The sequence below is a fragment of the Bos grunniens genome, chromosome 10 (genome assembly GCF_055505025.1).
Source record: "Bos grunniens cultivar Pamir isolate PY7600 chromosome 10, Bosgru_T2T1.0, whole genome shotgun sequence".
Lineage (NCBI taxonomy): Eukaryota > Metazoa > Chordata > Mammalia > Artiodactyla > Bovidae > Bos > Bos grunniens.
Window position 1 is genome coordinate 35,878,823 of NC_141174.1, and position 16,381 is coordinate 35,895,203.

Genomic DNA, 16,381 nt, shown 5'->3' on the forward strand with positions numbered 1-16,381 from the left:
GAGTTCCTCTTCACTTTCTGCCATAAGGGTGGTGTCATCTGCATATCTGAGGTTATTGACATTTCTCCCAGCAATCCTGATTCCAGCTTGTGCTTCTTCTAGTCCAGCGTTTCTCATGATGTACTCTGCATACAAGTTAAATAAGCAGGGTGACAATATACAGCCTTGACATACTCCTTTTCCTGTTTGGAACCAGTCTGTTGTTCCATGTCCACTTCTAACTGTTGCTTCCTGACCTGCATACAGATTTCTCAAGAGGCAGGTCAGGTGGTCTGGTATTCCCATCTCTTTCAAAATTTTCCACAGTTTATTGTGATCCACACAGTCAAAGGCTTTGGCATAGTCAATAAAGCAGAAATAGATGTTTTTCTGGAACTCTCTTGCTTTTTCCATGATCCAGCGGATGTTGGCAATTTGATCTCTGGTTCCTCTGCCTTTTCTAAAACCAGCTTGAACATCAGGAAGTTCACAGTTCACGTATTGCTGAAGCCTGGCTTGGAGAATTTTGAGCATTACTTCACTAGCGTGTGAGATGAGTGCAATTGTGCGGTAGTTTGAGCATTCTTTGGCACTGCCTTTCTTTGGGATTGGAATGAAAACTAACCTTTTCAGTCCTGTGGCCACTGCTGAGTTTTCCAGATTTGCTGGCACATTGAGTGCAGCACTTTCACAGCATCATCTTTCAGGATTTGAAATAGCTCAACTGGAATTCCATCACCTCCACTAGCTTTGTTCGTAGTGATGCTTTCTAAGGCCCACTGGACTTCACATTCCAGGATGTCTGGCTCTAGGTCAGTGATCACACCATCGTGATTATCTGGGTCATGAAGATCTTTTTTGTACAGTTCTTCTGTGTATTCTTGCCACCTCTTCTTAATATCTTCTGCTTCTGTTAGGTCCATACCATTTCTGTCCTTTATTGAGCCCATCTTTGCATGAGATGTTCCCTTGGTATCTCTAATTTTCTTGAAGAGATCTCTAGTCTTTCCCATTCTGTTGTTTTCCTCTATTTCTTTGCATTGATCGCTGAAGAAGGCTTTCTTATCTCTTCTTGCTATTCTTTGGAACTCTGCATTCAGATGCTTATATCTTTCCTTTTCTCCTTTGCTTTTTGCTTCTCTTCTTTTAACAGCTATTTGTAAGGCCTCCCCAGACAGCCATTTTTCTTTTTTGCATTTCTTTTCCATGGGGATGGTCTTGATCCCTGTCTCCTGTACAATGTCACGAACCTCATTCCATAGTTCATCAGGCACTCTATCTATCAGATCTAGGCCCTTAAATCTATTTCTCACTTCCACTGTATAATCATAAGGGATTTGATTTAGGTCATACCTGAATGGTCTAGTGGTTTTCCCTACTTTCTTCAATTTAAGTCTGAATTTGGCAATAAGGAGTTCATGGTCTGAGCCACAGTCAGCTCCTGGTCTTGTTTTTGCTGACTGTATAGAGCTTCTCCATCTTTGGCTGCAAAGAATATAATCAAACTGATTTTGGTGTTGACCATCTGGTGATGTCCATGTATAGAGTCTTCTCTTGTGTTGTTGGAAGAGGGTGTTTGTTATGACCAGTGCATTTTCTTGGCAAAACTCTATTAGCCTTTGCCCTGCTTCATTCCGTATTCCAAGGCCAAATTTGCCTGTTACTCCAGGTGTTTCTTGACTTCCTACTTTTGCATTCCAGTTCCCTATAATGAAAAGGACATCTTTTTTGGGTGTTAGTTCTAAAAGGTGTTGTAGGTCTTCATAGAACCGTTCAGATTCAGCTTCTTCAGCATTACTGGTTGGGGCATAGACTTGGATTACTGTGATATTGAATGGTTTACAGAGATCATTCTGTCGTTTTTGAGATTGCATCCAAGTACTGCATTTTGGACTCTTTTGTTGACCATGATGGCTACTCCATTTCTTCTGAGGGATTCCTGCCTGCAGTAGTAGATATAATGGTCATCTGAGTTAAATTCACCCATTCCAGTCCATTTCAGTTTGCTGATTCCTAGAATGTCGACATTCACTCTTGCCAGCTCTTGTTTGACCACTTCCAATTTGCCTTGATTCATGGACCTGACATTCCAGGTTCCTACAATATTGCTCTTTACAGCATCGGACCTTGCTTCTATCACCAGTCACATCCACAGCTGGGTATTCTTTTTGCTTTGGCTCCATCCCTTCATTCTTTCTGGAGTTATTTCTCCCCTGATCTACAGTAGCATATTGGGCACCTACTCACCTGGGGAGTTCCTCTTTCAGTATCCTATCATTTTGCCTTTTCATACTATGCGTGGGGTTCTCAAGGCAAGAATACTGAAGTGGTTTGCCATTCCCTTCTCCAGTGGACCACATTCTGTCAGACCTCTCCACCATGACCTGCCCATCTTGGGTTGCCCCACTGGCATGGCTTAGTTTCATTCCATTCCTTAGAACTGTATATAACTAAAATCATATAGTGTATACTATTCTTTTGGGTTCTTTCACTCAGCATCATTTTGAGTTTCATCCAGGCTCTTGAGTGTATCAGTTGCTCAGTAATTCTCCTCTGTTGAATTTATCAAATGCTAAGTAGATATACCACAATTTGTTTATGTGTTCACCTCCTGATGGACATTTGGGTTGTTTCTGGTTTTAAAATATTAGAAATAAAGCTTCTGTGAACATTTGTTTATAAGTCTTTGTATGGGCACATACTTAAATTTCTCCTGGGAGTAGAATGAATAGATCATAAGGTAGGTAAAGATTAATTTTTTTAAAGAAAACTGCCAAATTATTTTCCAAGTGTTTGTACATTTTGCGTTCTCCTCAGTAGCATATGAGAGGTCCAGTTGATCCACATCATTGACAACAGTTGGTATGATCAGTCTTTTTAATTTTGGATATTCTAATATCCAAAATTAGATACCACAAAGAGTGGTATCTCTTTGTGATTTTTAATTTTGATTTCCCTAATGACTAATGATGTCAAGTGTTTTAAAGTATGCTTTTTTTTTTTTTTTTTGCCATCCATGTATCTTTTTGATGAATTATCTGTTCAGATTATTTGCTCAATTTAAAAATTTTTTTATTTTTTAATTCTCTTTTTTTTTTCTTTTTTAAATCATGAAAGTACGGTAACACATGTACAGGAGACTTGGTATTTGCACTGTTTCATTGGGGTTTTTGTTTTCTTATTTTTGAGTTTTGAGACTTTAAAATTCTTAAAGAAATCCAATTTATTAGTTTTTTTATTTTAGGGATCATGCTTTTGGTATTCTAATCCAAGGTCACAAAGATTTTCTCCTATACTTTCTTCTAGAGGTTTTACAGTTTTACGTTTAAGTCTGCAAATGTTAAGCTAACTTTTGTATATGGTGCGAGACATAAATCAGCGTAGTTTTCATCCTCCCTGGTAGCCAGGATTCTAGGACTGTTAGGATAGTCCTTTCTCTACTAAATCACTTTACATGTTTGTTGAAATATCAATTTACCGTATATGTGAGGTCCATTTCCACACTCTGTTTCCCCCCCCAGTGATCTATCTTCATGCCAACACTAGACTGTCTTGATTACTGTGTCTTTTCCAAAGTCATTTAGCTATTCTAGGTCTTCTTCATTTTCAAATAAAATTTAGAATAAGTTTGTCAATTTTTACACAAAACCCTGCTGGGGCTTTGAGTAGAATAGCTTTATATGTAAATTCAAGAAGAACTGACATCTTAACAATACTGTCTTCTGGACCATAGAGTATCTACTCATTTGTTGAGGTCTCCTTTAATTTTTCTTAGCTGTTTTGTACTGATCGTTTTCGGTGTGCAGGACTTGGACTTCTTCTGTCACTTTCATTGCTGTATATTTGACATTTTTGGAACTAGAGTAAATGGTATGATTTTTTTTTTTTTTTTGCCATGCTGCAGGAGAAGGAAATGGCAACCTGCTCCAGTGTTCTTGCCTGGAGAATCCCAGGGACGGGGGAGCCTGGTGGGCTGCCCTCTATGCGATCACACAGAGTCGGACACGACTGAGGCAACTTAGCAGCAGCAGCCGCAGCAGCAGGATCTTAATTCCCTGACCAGGGACTGAATTCAGGCATATGGCAACGAAGGTGCTGGGTCCTAGCACTGGACTGCCAGAAAAGTTCCAAAATGGTATGTTTTTTATTTCAATTTTCAATTGTTTGCTAATATAATGAAATTCAGTTGATTTTTTATATATTGAACTTGTATCCAGCAGTCATGCTAACTCAATTATTACTTTAGAAGCTCTTTTTGTAGACTCCATAGGATTTTCTTCATTGACAACCATGTCCCCTGAATAGACAGTTTTACTACTTCCTTTTCAATCTGATTGTGTTTTGTTTCTTTTTCTTGCCTTATTATACTGGCTTGAACTAGAACAGTGTTAAATAGAAGTGGTGAAAGCAGACATCCTTCCCTTATTCCTGATTTTAGAGGGAAAACCTTCAGTCTCTTATCATTTAGTACGATGTTATCTGTACATGCCCTAAAACAGATTGAGGGAGTTCCCTTCTATTCCTAGTCTACTAGGAGGTTTTTTTTTTTTCCCTTTTAACCAAGAATCGATGTTGGATTTTGCCAGGTGATTTTCTGCATCTATGGATACAATTTAGACTTTTTCTTTTATAGTCCTTAATATGGTGAATTATATAGATTGATATATATAAATAATAGCTTTACTAAGATATAATTCATAGAGCATAAAGTTAACCCTTTTAGAAGATATAATTCTGTGGATTTTACTGTATTTATGGAGTTGTGCGTCCATTACCACAATCAAAATTCCATAACATTTTCATTCCCCCAAAGAGAAACTCTGTACCTACTAGGAGTCACCCTAATTTTCCCCACTATCCTCAGGCCCTGGCAATCACCTATCTACTTCTATGGTTTTGCTAATTCTGGACATTTCGTATAAATGGAATCATACTCAATATGGTCTTTTGTGACTGGCTTCTTTGATTTGGCATGTTTTCAAGGTTTATCTATGTTATAGCATATGTCAATATTTCATTCCTTTTTAGGTCTGAATATTTTATGGTATGCATATACCGTATTTTATTTATCTATTTATCAGTTGATGAATCTGGATTGTTTCCACATTTTGGCTATCATGAATAATGCTGCTATGAACATTTGTGTACAAGTGTTTGTATTAACATGTTTTCATTTTTCTTGAGTATATACCCAAGGAGTAGGATTATTGGATCATATAGTGACTCCAGTTTAACCTTTGAAGAAATTGCCAGGCTGTTTTCCAAAGTGGCGGTACCATAATGGAAAGGTTTTATTGTTGTTGTTTTTATATTTCTGGCTTGCTGGGTCTTTGCTGTGTGCGGGCTTTCTCTAGTTGCTGTGGGCGGTGGGGGCGCGGCTACTCTCCAGTTGTGGTGCGCAAGGCTTCTCATTGCAGTAGCCTCTGTTGTTTAGCACAGGCTCTAGGTGCATGGGCTTCAGTAGTTGGGACACCATGGGTCTGGTTGCCCCTCGGCATGTGGGATCCTCCCAGACCAGGGATCAAACCTATGTCCCCTGCATTGGCAGGTGGATTCTTAACCACTGGACCACCAGGGAAATCCCACAATGAGAAGGTTTTACATTACAACTTCAATTTCCTTAAAAGATAGTACTATTTAGATTATTATTTCTTCTTGAGTGAGGATTGATAGTTTATGTTTTCCAAGGAATTTGTCACTTTCATCTAAGTTGTTGAGTTTATTGGCACATGGAAGTGAAAATTGCTTAGTCGTGTATGACTCTTTGTGACCCCAGACTCTGCAGTCCATGGAATTCTCCAGGCTAGAATACTGGAGTGGGTAGCGTTTCCCTTCTCCAGGGGATCTTCCCAACCCAGGGATCGAACCCAGGTCTCCTGCATTGTGAGTGGATTCTTTACCAGCTGAGCCACAAGGGCAGCCCAAGAATACTGGAGTGCGTAGCCCATCCCTTCGCCAGTGGATCTTCCCGACCCCGGAATCGAACCAGGGTCTCCTGCATTGCAGGCAGATTCTTTACCAACTGAGCTATGAGGGAAGCCCTTATTGGCATAAAGTTGTTAATATTTCCTTATTCTTCTTTTAGAATCTGCAGAATGTATGGAAATGTCATCTCTCATTCTGGTAATTTGTATTTCCTTTTCTTCCTTATTCTGGTAATTTGATACTGGTAATTTGTATTTCCTTTTTTTCCCCCTGATCAGCCTGAAAGTGTTAGTCACTCAGTCATGTCCGACTTTTTGCGATTTCATGGACTGTAGCTCTCCAGGCTCCACTGTCCACGGGATTCTCTAGGCAACAATACTGGAGTGGGTTGCCATTCCCTTCTCCAGGGACTGTGTAGATCACAATAAACTGTGGAAAATTCTGAAAGAGATGGGAATACCAGACCACCTGATCTGCCTCTTGAGAAATTTGTATGCAGGTCAGGAAGCAACAGTTAGAAGTGGACATGGAACAACAGACTGGTGCCAAATAGGAAAAGGAGTACGTCAAGGCTGTATATTGTCACCCTGTTTATTTAACTTATATGCAGAGTACATCATGAGAAACGCTGGACTGGGAGAAACACAAGTTGGAATCAAGATTGCCAGGAGAAATATAAATAACCTCAGATATGCAGATGACACCACCCTTATGGCAGAAAGTGAAGAGGAACTCAAAAGCCTCTTGATGAAAGTGAAAGTGGAGAGTGAAAAAGTTGGCTTAAAGCTCAACATTCAGAAAACGAAGATCATGGCATCCGGTCCCACCACTTCATGGGAAATAGATGGGGAAACAGTGGAAACAGTGTCAGACTTTATTTTTGGGGGCTCCAAAATCACTGCAGATGGTGACTGCAGCCATGAAATTCAAAGACGCTTACTCCTTGGAAGGAATGTTATGACCAACCTAGATAGCATATTCAAAAGCAGAGACATTACTTTGCCAACAAAGGTCCGTCTAGTCAAGGCTATGGTTTTTCCTGTGGTCATGTATGGATGTGAGAGTTGGACTGTGAAGAAGGCTGAGCGCCGAAGAATTGATGCTTTTGAACTGTGGTGTTGGAGAAGACTCTTGAGAGTCCCTTGGACTGCAAGGAGATCCACCCAGTCCATTCTGAAGGAGATCAGCCCTGGGATTCTTTGGAAGGAATGATGCTAAAGCTGAAACTCCAGTACTTTGGCCACCTCATGTGAAGAGTTGACTCATTGGAAAAGACCCTGATGCTGGGAGGGATTGGGGGCAGGAGGAGAAGGGGAAGACAGAGGATGAGATGGCTGGATGGCATCACTGACTCCATGGATGTGAGTCTGGGTGAACTCCGGGAGTTGGTGATGGACAGGGAGGCCTGGCGTGCTGCGATTCATGGAGTCGCAAAGAGTCAGACACGACTGCGCGACTGATCTGATCTGATCTGATCTCCAGGGGATCTTCCCAACCCAGGGATCAAACCTGGGTCTTCTGCATCACAGGTGAATTCTTTATTGTCTGAGTCACCAAGGAAGCCCCAATCTAGCCTAGGTTTATCAATGTCATTGATTAGATCAGCTAATTTTAAAAAATCTGTGTGTGTGTCACTCTGTTATGTGGAAAATTATCTTCATCTAATAACAGCCTCTAAATACACTACTAGACAAGCTGTCCCAGAATTCATGGAATATAAAAGATCACACACCAAAATGAAATGTTTGGATTACAAAGTTTATTAAATAGTCAACGTAAAGCATAATATGAGAAATGGGTTAGAAAGAAATCTATGGCAAGATAGGAAAATTGGGGTTGCCCCCAAGTGAGCTGACCAAATTATGCAATCAAGGATTTCTCTAATTTCTCCTTTGGAATAAACCCAGGGATGGACAGCCCATTCCCCAATCAGCACAGTGCTGACAATGATTCTTCCACTAGATGGCTTATCAAGTGTGGCAAAGTCAGGCACTTTGAAGTATATTAAGATTATAAAAAGAAGACTGCCTCTTACACCAGGCTGGGAAAATATTAGTTTAATGGGACCTCAGAAAACCCAGACCTCTATGAAAAGGCTCTCCCTGATATGGTTACCCTAAAGACTTGAAACTGAGTTTATTGGAGTCTCTGCATTTGTCAGTGGGAACACGGCTGACTTAATCTAGTAGACAAACCCGGGGGAAGGGAGTAGAGCCAATCACAAGCCTTCCACACTGTGTGTGTGCTCCGTTTCACATCCTCTACAACATGGCGCTTCTCTCATAGCTCAGCTGGTAAAGAATCCACCTGCAATGCAGGAGACCCTGCTTCAATTCCTGGGTTGGGAAGATCCCCTGGAGAAGGGAAAGGCTACCCACTCCAGTATTCTGGCCTGGAGAATTCCACGGACTCTATAGCCCATGGGGTTGCAAAGAGTTGGACATGACTGAGCAACTTTCACCATCCACATGGAGGCAAGTACCCCCACTGCTGGCCCTCCCTCCTGCACACAAGGGTTGCCTACTTGGCCCTCTTATATTGTCTTCCTGTTACCCTTCTCCCAATTTGTCTCCTGCCAAAGTCCTACTCATCCTTCAGATGGCAGTTCAAATGTCGTTTCCTCTGGCAAGCTTTACTTGACTCCTACATATTAAGTGATACTTTCCTCCCCATCATTTATCACAAGTGTGAAAGTGAAAGTTGCTCAGTTGTGCCTGACCCTTTGTGAACCCGTGGACTAAACAGTCCATGGAATTCTCCAGGCCAGAATAGTGGGGTGGGTAGCCTTTCCCTTTTCCAGGGGGTATTCCCAACCCAGGGATAGAACCCAGGTCTCCCACATTGCAGGTGGATTCTTTACCAGCTGAGCCACAAGGGAAGCCCCTATCACAAGTGTAATTAAATTATTTAGTAGTTGTCTCTTCCACTAACTTGTGAGCTATGTGAGAGCAGAAACTGACTAGTTAGTTCATTATTAAATTACTAACATTTGGCAGAGTCAGTGGTTAATAAAAATAACAGTTGAATGAAAAACTCTTGGTGCTGATATATTTTTGCTCATTTAAGTTAGGGCTGTTCTGTCTGCCTTCGTCTTTTCAATTCCCTTTATCCAAGGCTCAGATCCTCTCACACACATTCCAAAAAATGACCCTCTTATCTATTCCCTGATCCAAGTAGTAACTGGCATCACTGTATATGGGCTAACATCTCTCATGTAATTTGGAGCAAAGGAGCCTTGGAAAAGCAGGGCTCTCTGTTTAAAAATGAGGTGTTCAGAGTTCCGAGTGGCCCGAGGCTCTGGAATGAATAGGTCTTGTGTACTCCCAAAGCCCAGCAAGAAGGAATGGTGTAGCTGTGGGCAGCCATGAAGTGAGTTGTGTTCCTAGGTATGCTGCTGCTGTCACTGGGAGTAATGCTGGGAAAGCTGTTCCAGGGTGGAGCTGGCTGTTCTCTGCAATGTTGGGAACACAGGCTCCTCAGTGGTAGAATAGCTACACTCGACCTGTTTCAGTCACTTCCTCTCAGAGTACTTGCCTGCCTCTCATCCCACCAGAAACTCACTCATACACTCCTTAGCCCACCCCAAAGTCAGCTGCTTTGAAACTGAGTAAAGACGGTAAAGAATCTGCCTGCAATGCAGGAGACTGGGGTTCAATCCCTGGGTGGGGAAGATCCCCTGGAGAATGAAATAGCAACTCACGCCAGTATTCTTGCCTGGGAATCCCATGGACAGAGAAGCCTGGCGGGTACAGTTCGTGGGATTTCAAAGAGTCGGACACAACTGAGCAACGACCACGTTTACATGGGTGTGATTAGGAAACTGTGGCTGGAGCAAAGGAGCTGGAGGTAAGGACTGTCTCCCTCTTGTATTCTTTCTCTTTTTTCTGCATTGGATCTTCACTGTGGTGTGTAGGCTTTCTCTTGTTGTAGAGCATGGGCTCAGTCAGGTTGCAGGATGTCGGCCTCTCCAGTTGCCTTGAGCTGGGTTATTGCCCCGTGGCACATGGGATCTAATTCCCCACCAGGGATTGAACCTGCATCCCCTGCATTGGAAGGCACATTCTTAACTACCAGGGAATGTCCCAGGCCTTTTCCTGAAGTGCCAGATGCCTTGAATGGAGACCTGCATCACAGAGGGGAAAGAATGCAGCCAGGGGCACTCAGAGAGCCGAATTTTACCCTGGGACTCAATGGGATAATGCAATTCAAGCCCTTCAGAGACTGTAGTGCTCAAAACATGGTAGCTATTCAACTATTAGGTAGGTGCTCCCTGGGTCTTCTCAGAGTCACCTGCGCCTCCTGCATCTGGACCATCACACTGGATGAAAACAGCCTGTTTACTTTTCTCTTTCCTCTGCTAGACTGTAACATGTAGAAAAAGTGCCTTCCAGGTTCCATGATACGTTCATATTTGTTGAGTGCCTATGACATCAAGCAGTAAGTTCTTTACCTGGATTACTTCATTTAATTCTTAAAACCCTGTGGAGGTAGGAATTATTGTTATCATCCAATGTGATATATCTTGTTCTAGTCACTAAATTGTGTCCAACAGTTTTGCAACCCTGTGGGCTGTAGCCCGCCAGGCTCCTCTAGACAGTGTATTAAAAAGGAGAGACATTACTTTGCTGACAAAGGTCTGGCTGGTCAAAGCTATGGTTTTTCCAGTAGTCATGTATGGATATGAGAATTGGGCTATAAAGAAATCTTGAGTGCTGAATAATTGATGCTTTTGAACTGTGGTGCTGGAGAAGACTCTAGAGAGTCCCTTGGACTGCAAGGAGAGCAAACTAGTCAATCCTAAAGGAAATCAGTCCTGGCGTTCATTGGAAGGACTGATTCTGAAGCTGAAACTCCAATACCTTGACCATCTGATGTGAAGAACTGACTCCTTGGAAAAGACCCTGATGCTGGGAAAGATTGAAGGCAGGAGGAGAAGGGGACAACAGGGGATGAGATGCTTGCATGGCATCACCAACTCGATGGACATGAGTTTGAGTAAGCTCTGAAGTTGGTGATGGACAAGCCTGGCATGCTGCAGTCCAGGCAGTTGCAAAGAGTCAGACATGACTGAACAACTGAACTGAACTAAACTAAGGTTCCTCTGTCCATGGCATTTCCCGGGTAAGAATACTGGAGTGGGTTGCCATTTCCTTCCTTAGGGGATCTTCCTGACCCAAGAATTGAACTTGGATCTCCTGCATCTCCAGCACTGGCAGGCAAATTCTTTACCACTGAGCCACCAGTAAGTGGTATATATGACTGGTCAGGTTCCAGAACCTGTGCTCTTTACGCAGTGCGAATACCACCTCATCCTCACTCTAAGTATGTTTTCCTCACTTTTCTCCATTTATCCCACCACCACCATGGAACATATCCTCCCAATCATCTCCTCCTGTGTGTGGGGACTGTCTTTAGGATTCTCTTTGTACTAACCTAACCCAATGCCTTGTATAATCGGATGCTTTACAATCACTTCTCCACTTGCCTCACGCTGGGTTTAGGTACCTGTTATGCTTTCACTAGACTGAGTGGACCACCGGACACTCTATGCTTTTGTGGGTTTTTTTGGCCACACTACAGCATATAGGATCTTAGTTCCTTGACCAGGGATCAAACCTCTGCCCTCTGCAGTGGAAAAGTAGCGACCTAACCACTGGACCACCAGGGAATTCCTGTGCTTTTGTGTTCTAATGACAACCATCTGTTTCCTAAAGCAACTGAGATTTTGTTATTAGGAAAAAATAAAACATTGACACTAGGTATGACCGTATGCTACTGATACATATCTGAATTCTGGCCCTTCTACCTTTCTCAGAGAGTCTGTGTGAAACTGGGGTTTCCTTTCAGTATTACGTGCTCAGGCTCCATATGCTTTAGCATATAAATTGTACATCCCAAAGAGTATTACATATCTTTGGTGCCAAATAAAATAGAATGAATACTCATGTATAGCCGTCACCCCTATCAATAGAACAGTATCAGACTCTATCAAGTCCTTCATGTACACATCTCAATTGCCTCTCCTTCCAACCCTCCCCCTGGTAAACGCTAATATGCTTTTCATTAAACAGAGTATGAGTTGCTTGAGAGCAATAATTTTCTAACCAATAAGTCAGATGTGACCCCCACATACTTTGTTATGAAAGGTACTAGCAGCAAACGGATATTCAAACTTGAAGTATTTTGAGGTTTCACTTTCTATTCAAACATTTCATCAGATGTTTTCGTGAGCTGTTTCCAGTTCTAACTTCACCACCACTGTGGCATAATAATGCACCAAGCACAGATGTGTCAACTAAATTGTGGTCAATGTGAAAAATTTATTTTTGCCACAGCGGGGGACATGTGCTTTTATGACAATGCTGTCAGAATGCTAAGCTAGGAAGATGCTGCAGGTGGTGAAGATCAGTATTCAAACCGCTCGTGTACCAGTACACCACCACCAAGGAGAAATGGTTTCCTCGACTCCAAGAACTTTGCCATGTAACCATGTGAGAAGACTTGAGAACTTGGTTGTGGCAGCAGACATTCTACTAACAGCTTGATGAAGACTAGTGTGGTAACACCTGAAGCCCTAAATCCTTACAGGAGAGCCACCAGTTTTGGTAGTCAGTGTGCCTCAAATAGCAAAAAATGGAAAACTATTACTCCTGCCAACTGTTACTATTACTTCAGATATTTCTGAAGTGGTTTAACACATTTTCATCATCTTGCCACTAATGTACCCTATGATAATAATTTCACTGTTCCCTCCCCTCCACTATCATTGTGAATTAGAAACACTCATATCAGCCCAGGACTGGAGATGAAATGCAATTCTGCCAGAGGTTTGCTGATGTTTGTATGCAGCAGCTAAAGAGCCCCTGAAATTGGACATAGTTTTCAGCATCACTCAGTTTGTGACAGGATTAAGTTAGGAAAGAACTTGGAGCTTTAAGGGAAATTGCTTCCAGAACGGGGTGGGGAAAAAAGACATCTGAGGCTATGAGGCAGAAACCTTTGGACAGATGCCCAGAAAAGTAGGAAGCCTATTCCCATCTCTCCTCAATATCTAGCATCTCTATTTAAAAAAGGCACAGCTTCCTGGTCTAGGATCAGAATGTGCTCTTTTTGTTGGGAATTTTTTGAAGGCAATTGTGGCTGCAATTGAGATATTGTTCTTTACTTTAATAAGATACAGTGTAAGTGGCACTCTAGATAATATATGTGAAGGAAAGGTCAATTCTATGCTGAAACATGTTTTTTTTAGGATGACTTTTTAATCTCAGGAAACAAACATGGAAAATCTCCATTTGCATTCCAGTAGTCAAGATAACCAAATAATTGATCCTTAAATCCAGACCCTTTTGAGAATGCAAGGAGTGTGCTATTAATAATTACACCTGGGCAACATACACCAGAGTTGTCTCAGGCAAACTGGCACGTATGACCACTTATAATGCATCCTTTGTGTTTAATAAACATACCATCACACTGTGTACATTTTAGCCTTCCTTCAAGTGTGACTGATTCTGATTTTACCAAGGTCTTTTAATTTCCCTGACTTCCCTGGTGGCTCAGACTGTAAAGTGTCTGCCTACAATGCAGGAGACCTGGGTTCAATCCCTGGGTAGGAAAGATCCCCTCGAGAAGGAAATGGCAACCCACTCCAACATTCTTGCCTCAAAAATCCCATGGACGGAGGAACCTAGTAGGCAACAGTCCATGGGGTCTCAAAGAGTCGGACACGACTGAGCAACTTTTATTTTTTCTTAGTTGCATGTGAGACCTAATTCTCTGACCAGGGATCGAACCCAGGCCCCCTGCATGGGAGCGGTCTTAGCCACTGAACCACCAGAGAAGTCCTGACAATCTGATTTTTTTAAAAAAAGCATTTATACAGATACTGTATATTATTAGATGTGTAATCTTTTAGTTATGTTAATACACTAAATAGAATCATTTGGCTAGAGGTAAGAATGTTCCATTTTTCCCTCTTGGTACTTTGGGTACTTTGAGCATTATCATCTGTTTTACAGATAAGGTAAATCAGCACAGGAGGCTAGTCAATTGCACCAAATCACACTGCCAGGCTGAGCTCAAGGCTAAAAGCTCCGTGCATGAATCCCCAGCAATTGTGCTGCTCACTGAATCATGAACAGCTGCACTCTAGAATTTGATCAGATTTCTATTACAGACTCACCAGAGGTGGAGACTTATTACCACCTTTCAGATGAAAAGTTTTGTGAGGTTTGTAAACAGGCTTTTCTTAGTTCAGGTCAATTGTCTTCATTCCCCTTCTATTAACAGGCCAAGATCCAGTCCTGATCGTTAGTCCTGTAGTTTGGTCTTTTTTTGTAAAGATTTCTTTGGGCATTCAAGAAGGGATCCAGGTATTCATTAAGTTTAGCACTTGGGATTTTTCTGTGTTGCAGTAACTAAGCAACAGTTAAGATGTTTTAACTTAGCATGTCCTGTATTGGCAAGTTTAAAAAAGAACCGTCAGGCCATACTTGGCAGAACCTCCCTCGGACTCTCCCACCCGCTGTACAGTTCCTGTACATCTTGGCTGCTCATCTACTACTAACAGAGACCTCTTTTGTCTCAGCCACTCTGACAGCCTTGTCCAAGCCTTTGCCGCTTGGGGGCAGCTGGATAACCAGTGTCTTCAATAATCGGTAGGGCTGACACTAGTGATTCGATCACCCAAAACCTTTTGTTAACAATTCTCACATCCGTATTTAACCTACTTTAAAATGCTACACCTCTGAGGATTATGTTTATGAAAATACAACTCAGTAAGTTAGCCGTTTAAGAACTGTGCTTATTTACCGAACTGCAAGGATATATATACATTTCAAACACTAGCTTTTTAAAGTATCTGATGAAACTCATTCAATGACATAAACTGTGTGAAAGGTATGAGAGTGAAAGTTAGTCACACAGTTGTGTCTGACTCTTTGCAACCCATGGACTATAGCCTTCCTGGCTTCTCTGGCCATGGAATCCTCCAGACAAGAATAGTGGATTGGGTTGCCATTTCCTTCTCCAGGGTTCTCCTTCTCCTTCTGCCATTTCCTTGACCTGGGGATCAAACCCAGGTCTCCTGCATTGCAGGCAGATTCTTTACCAACTGAGCCGCTAGGGAAGCCTATGTGAAAGGTTTGCTATGTAACACTCAATGTTATATGGATTTGACTTCCTAGGTATACAATTTTGGAAGCAGTGCTACAGCACTAAGCCAACCATGGCAGACACATGTAAGATGGAGAAGCTGTTCTTAGGAAAGCTGCATTTTGAAGCAAAGCAGAGCAGAGTAGGGAGAAGGCAATGGCACCCCACTCCAGTACTCTTGTCTGGAAAATCCCAGGGACGGGTGAGCCTGGTGGGCTGCCGTCTCTGGGGTCGCACAGAGTCGGACATGACTGAAGCGACTTAGCAGCAGCAGCAGCAGAGCAGTAAAACTGCTATTGGTTACACCTGATTGTACTCAGTTCCATAACATACCAGGTTAGGCGATCTTTACCTCTTAGCTGTAGTTTCATTATCTATAAAATCGAAACTAAAAACTGACCTTTAGGTTTGTTGTAACTTTAAATTCCAGGTGTTAAGAATTCAGTGGTCCAAAGTATATAAAATGTACATTAGAGCTATCATTATCAGCTCCCAGGAAATGAAACTGGATAAGTAGGACAATACATGAAGCTTAGTTTGGCCTCTTTATCTAAAAAGTTAACCAGTTGAGTGTCTTCCTAACTCCCCACAGCTTTGGAATCTACTCAGTGGTGTCTTAAGGGGACAAGAACAGGTCACGATGTCCACTGAAAAAGGCAGAGGTCTAGACTGATAATCAAGGAACTGCATATATAAAGGTATCTGGTACTGGGTATGAGCAAGGTATAATCTAGTGGACACTCTTAAGTCTTGATGCCATTCTCATGTTAATTAGACCTTGGGGTTTACTTAACCTCTTTTAAAGATATTCTTACTCCTAAAAAAGGCTTTTTATCTGTCTTACAAAGCAAAAGCTTTTCTTGTGTGACACTAACACTTTAAGCATAGCTTAGAAATCTAGATGGAGATTCTACTGTAATCTGATCCCAGGTAATCTCAACTAGGAGATGTGGTCATCTAAAATAGCTTTAAAAATTTTTAAGGAGCCAAACTTTCTGTCCCCTCAAACACCTTATCTGTGTTATGAACCAAATTGTGCCCCCTTATTCCCCCTAATCCATGTTTAAGTCATAAATTGCAATGTAATGGTTTATAGAGATGGGACCTTTACTTAAAGTGGGATTAGTATCCATTTAAGAGACAACTGAGAGCTTTCTTCTCTATGTGGGAGCAAACAGTGAGGAGCTGCCGGCCAGGAAGAGGCTCCCATCGAGTAACCGAATTAGCGGGCATCTTGATCACGGACTTCCTAATCTCCAGAACCCTAAGAATTTCTCGTTTGAGCCATCCAGTCTATGATCCTTTGTTACAGCAGCCCAAACTG